The sequence below is a fragment of the Microtus oregoni genome, unplaced genomic scaffold (genome assembly GCF_018167655.1).
Source record: "Microtus oregoni isolate MIOR12 unplaced genomic scaffold, Mior012 000017F_ref0000208, whole genome shotgun sequence".
Lineage (NCBI taxonomy): Eukaryota > Metazoa > Chordata > Mammalia > Rodentia > Cricetidae > Microtus > Microtus oregoni.
In genome coordinates, this window is record NW_024543076.1 from 4,822,310 (window position 1) to 4,828,309 (window position 6,000).

Genomic DNA, 6,000 nt, shown 5'->3' on the forward strand with positions numbered 1-6,000 from the left:
TCCAGACATGGATCCCCACCTCTCTAACTTTATCCCACGTTCCTGTCAAACCAGATTCCCCAAACGTTCTTGGTTTTGCTCACTCATCCTTCAACAGGGACAGCCGCGTACCTGACCCTCCTAACCTGTACTCTGGAGTCTGTCAATTTCTTCAGCTCTCATCAGCCCTTCCCTTCCCCACTTTTAGGACAGTACACACCTAACATGGGAGAGACTGGCTCAAGGTCTTCAGCCCTGAGAAGTGCACCCAGACAAGGCACAGCCTAATACACTCTCTGTGCCAAGGAACTCTTTCTCACTGGTGGGACAGAAGATTTGGAAGCCCCTGTGGAAGACTTGTGTTCAGGCTTTTCCGTAAAGGCCTGGTGAGTTGACTCAGGGTAAGCAGCCAAACTCTAATTCTGAGCTGGATTCCTGGAATGAATACAGTGGAAAGAGGACCAACTCTTTTTTTTAAAAAAATATTTCTTTATTTATTTATTATGTATACAATATCCTGTCTGTGTGTATGTCTGTAGGCCAGAAGAGGGCACCAGACCTCATTCCAGATGGTTGTGAGCCACCATGTGGTTGCCGGGAATTGAACTCAGGACCTTTTGGAAGAGCAGGCAATGCTCTTAACCACTGAGCCATCTCTCCAGCCCGTGGACCAACTCTTGAAAGCCATCTTCTCCTTGGGGATGGTGGCACGCCCCTCCTCCATCCCACCATTGGCATCATCTAAACGGAGTCCAGCTGGTTAATTCAAGACACACCTTTTTCTCACCATAAAAAATTTAAAGACTTTTAATAAATGGGGACTGAGTTGAACTGATTAACAAATTACAAGTACAGTTTTCTCTCTCTCTCTCTCTCTCTCTCTCTCTCTCTCTGTGTGTGTGTGTGTGTGTGTGTGTGTGCTACATATACTTTAAAATATATTTATTTGGGGCAGGCATGGTAACACATGCCTTTATTCTCAGCACTTGGGAAACAGAAGCATGAAGATCTCTGTGAATTTAAGATCAGCCTGGTCTACATAGTGCGACCTCATCTTTAGATTTTGATTGTGTATTTTGTGTAATTTATGTTGGGTGTTTGAGTGTGGTGCATGGAAGTCAGAGAACAGCTGCTGAGAACCGGTACTTTCCTTCCACCATGTGAGCCCTGAGTGTCCGGCTTGGCAGCAAGCGCCATTACCTGAAAGGACATCTGTCTCTCCAGCCATTGTCTCTTCTCTACTCTTCTGCATTTTATTTTTTGTGGCAGGCTCTCCTGTGGCCTTGGCTGGTCTGGAGTTCCCGGTGTAGCTGAGTCTGACTTTGGAGCTCAGATCTTCCTGCTTCCACCTCCTGAGGCTATGACTATGGGCTGTATCCCCAGCGGTACATACCCTAGGAATTAAAGTGCACTGGTTTAGGCTACTGCTGGTTTGTTCAACAGTCTCAGTGAGCAGCCCAAAGCAGCCTCACGCCACCACACTCACTCAGGTGCTGGTCACAGGTCAGGACTGTGCCACCACACCTCACCAGACTCGAATCGAGTTTAGATGTGTCCAGTAGATAAGCCCAGAGCCACACACTGCCCTCACTGTCCCTCCCGCTCTGTCCATTCGATATACTTCCTGCCTCTTCGCACTTCCAAACAGGAGCACAGTGGACACTGGTGCCCATCTGACTTAGAGGGACTTGTAGTTCTGGGTAGGGAGTCTGACCCCCACTGTTCAATTCTCTGCTCCATTTTGCTGACAAATTCCCATTGAAATAACCAAAGGAGCCCAGGGGGGATCCTTATCACACGTAGGATCTCTAGAAAGCTGTTTCAGAGGAACCAGAACTGCAAGGCCACAATGAAACAGCTGAGCCCAGAGGAGCCATTCACCGTGTGCAGAGGACAACTGTCAGTGGCCATCAGTCTCATGACTCCCTCATTCAGAAGGAGAGGGCCAGAGACCTGGCAAGGCTAGATTCCTGCCTTGGTGACATCTGGAGACTCTATGGCTGGTGTGTTGTGGACTCTGTAAACTGGCTCTGCCAGCAGCATACCAGCAGTGTGCCAAGAGGATTTAGGCAGTGTCAAAGCTGATTTCTACTAAGGACAACTCGGTGGCTGGAGAGGGAGGTGCTGCTAGGCCAGAAGTTGGGGACAAGAGACAAGCCACAGTCAAGGCCAGACACCAAGAAGAGAGATTAGCCCAATTTGTGCTTTGTCACCTAGCCCAGGCTGGCCTCAAATTAGCCTTATAGCTGAGGATGGCCTTGAACTCCTGAGTCTCCTGACTCCAACTCCCAATCGGTTTATTAATTTATTGTATGGTTTGTCTCATTTGAGAACTCCTGACCTGGGTGTAACTCAGGGGTAGAGTATACTCAGCACAGGGAATCCCTGAGTTTACCCCCAACGTCACTAAGCAAACATGAGATTTCCCTTTTTTTTCTGATGCTTGTCAGTTCTGACTCTTACACTCAAGTTTTGTCTTACTTTTGGATTGTGACAGAACCTGTGGAGCTGGTTTTGTTCTCTCTCTGCTGTTCTCTATTATTTCTCCCCCACCCCCCTTTCTCTTCCTCCTCTACCTCTTTGTGGAAAGCAAATAAGGAACCTTCCCAGCAGTGATCTCCCTACAAGCTCGTGCTTATTGCGGGGGGGGGGGGGGGGGGGGGGGGGGGGGGGGGGCTGTCCCTCCCTCTCCGGAAGAAAACAAACAGAAGTGCTGGGAAGAGGGATGACTGCTACCCCATGAGTGTGAAATGCCTAGGATGCTCTGCAAACAGCACGCTCTCGGCCTGCATCAACTTAGCCTTGCGTGTTGGCTGCTCCATGGTCCTCTGTCCTGCCACAGGATGCTCCTGCAGGGGAAACAGCACCCAAGCACCCGGACCAATGGGAAGATATTCCAACACACACACATTGGATGACAAGACAACAGAGAAAGAGGAGACTGAGTCAATGGGTCACATTAGGAAGAAGGAAGGGTCTATGACATTCCTCAGCCCCCAGCCCATCGTAGGATCTTCACATGGGTTTAGGTTTGGTTAGAGGCCGAGGCGTGTGTAACTCAGACCCCAACCCTAAACAAGCTCCTCTCAGGGTCAGCATCTGAGTTAGTTACTGTTCCATTGCTGTGATATTACACCATAACCAAGGCGACCTAGAAAAGAAAACCTTTAATTGGGTTTTCAGCTCCAGAGGATTAGAGTCCAGAGGGCGGAGCCAAGGTGTGGCGGCAGGAACAGCTGAGACCTCACACCTCAAACCTTAAGTCGGAGACAGAGACTATACCAGTTTGCTTCGTGTACTTTGAACCATTTTATTTGAAAATAAACATTTATGGCTTTTATCATCTTGATAAGTTGACCTTACCGCTCACCCCAGAGTTCAAACTCAGGAACTCATGTATGCCAGGCAAGCGCTCTACCTCTGAGCTATAAACCTGGCCCAGTAAATTAGTTCTTCTGTCACTGAAAAAGATCTCTCTCTCCTCATACTTCTTCATGGGAAATGCAGGTTTGATATCAGTGCAGCTGTCCTAGCTTTCTCTCAATGAGTGTTTGTTTACTGTAGTCCTGGTGATGAACCTACGGCCTTGCACACGCTAGGCAAGCTACCTCTGAGCTAAACTGTCCCCAGCCCAGATCATCTAATTTTTATCTTTTAACTTTTTTCTTTCAATAAATTCAGAAGACTATTAATGTACACAGCAAAAGTAAAGTTACTTTTACAGTTTGTAAAATTAATCTTTACTAGTGTAAAACTTGATTTTGATATATTTTCAAAGTGTACTGGCTACCTTCTTTGTTACCAAATCCTTGATAAGAAGCAACTCCAGGAAGAGGTGTTTATTCTCTGTTGTTTGAGGGGATGCAAACTCCTCAATCCATTCCTGTTATGAAGGTAGGGCAGCAGTGAGGATACAGATCAAACAGCAGCCAGAGCGAGGATACAGAGAGATGGCAGGAAATAAGAGCCCGATTTCCTCCAGCAAGGTTCCGGGACCTTTCCAAACAGCGCCACCAGCAGGAGACCAGGTATTCAAACACACAGTCTATGGAGGACATTTCACCTTCAAATCATAGCGATGGTCAGGGTTTCTCTGTATAACAGTCCTGCCTACCCTGGAACATACTTGGTAGACCAGTGTGGCCTCATACTTACTGACATCCACCTGCCTCAGCCTCCCAAATGCTAGGCTTAAAGGCATGTGCCACCACCACTGGTTTATTTATTTTTTTCTATGATTGTCTATACCTATTTTATTTTCTTTTTTTAGCACCTATGATGTGGGATTCCCCTCTGTATGCTGTGAATACCATTGGTTAATAATGGACTGCTTTGAGTCTATAGCAGAGCAGGGCAGAAAGAGCTAAGCAAGAAAAACTAAAGTGAATGCTGGGAGAAAGAAGGACAGAGTCAGAGAGAAGCCATGTAGCCCCATCAGAGACAGACACCGGAACTATAGCCAGTAAGCCACAGCCACATGGTGATTAATAGAAATGGGTTAAATTAATATGTAAGAATTAGCCAATAAGAAGCTAGGGCTAATGGTCCAAGTGATGATTTAATTAATACAGTTTCTGTGTGACTATTTTGGGGCTAAGTGACCGAGAACTAACTAGCAGCCTCCTCCAACACATCTAAGCCACATTTTCAAGCATATTGTACCTGCTCAGAGTTTTTTTTTTTCAGTCTAGACCTGGCTTTCCGTGAACATGCAACCTTCTTTGACTGCATGAGCCTATATTACAGGGCAAGGGTACCTGCTGTTTGTCTCCACTTACCACACAGTGCTGGTGACTGATGTAAAAGGAGACTGCTCTTTCATTTCCCTGCCACTGAGACCCAAATATTCACACGGAAAGTGTATTATTTACAACACTGTTTGGCCAATGACTCAGGTATATTTCTAGCTAGCTCTTATATCTTGAATTAATCCATTCCAATAATCTGTCTATTGCCATGAGGCTGTGGCTTCCCAGAAAGGTTATGGCTCCTTCTTCAGCAGCTACATGGCATCTCCTTGACTTTGCCTGTTATCTCTATAAACCTCTGTTTGGATTTCCCACCTGGCTATATTCTGCCCTGCCATAGGCTGAAGCAGCTTCTTTATTAACCAATGGTAATAAAACATATTCACAGCATACAGAGGGCAATCCCACACCAGCCTGGCTCTGTCCCCCTCAGGTTGGTCCAGCAGGCCATTCTACTGGTTCTGGGATGCAACTGCTATTTGCCTTTCTGTGAGAGGGGAGCCTCATGCCTGTGCATGGCAAAGGAATTCCAGACTGTAGAGTGCTCATTGGCTGAACCATTTTATTAACAGTCCTTAGATCTATTACCATTCTCCATTTTCCAGATTTCTTTTAAATAGCAATATAGGAGAATTCCAAGTTCTGGTTGATTCTTCAATATGCTGAGCATTTAACTGTTTCTATGCCAGCAGTTCTAAGGTCTGCTGTTTTCTCTATTGTTAAAGGCCATTGATTAACCCATACAGGTTTGTCAATCAACCATTTTAAAGGTAGGGCTGTTGGTGCCTTTGAAATACCAGCAGCTATTGTGTCATGTTCAGATTTGGGATGTCCTTCTGTATATGTGTTGCTTTTACTTGTTAATAAATAAAGCTATATTGGCCAATGGCTTAGCAGAATAAAGCCAGGCAGTTAATCTGAACAGAGATATACAGAGAGAGTAGAGTCAAGGAGACAACCTGTAGCTGCTGAATGAGAAAGATTCCAGAACATTACCAGTAAGCCACAGCCCTGTGGCAATACATAGATTAATAGTGTTAAGATTTAAGAGCTAGATATGAATATGCCTGAGCCCTTGGCCAAACAGTGTTTTAATTAATATAGTTTTGTGTAATTATTCTGGTCTGGGTGGCCAGAAAACAAAAGTGCAGTCTCTGCTTACACTGTTCTTGCACAACCTGAATGGTCAGTGGTTGCTCTTTATAATACCTTCTAATAGTTTTCTCAGAAACATATGTTAATTTATGGTTTGCTTCTGAGATTGGAGGAATGC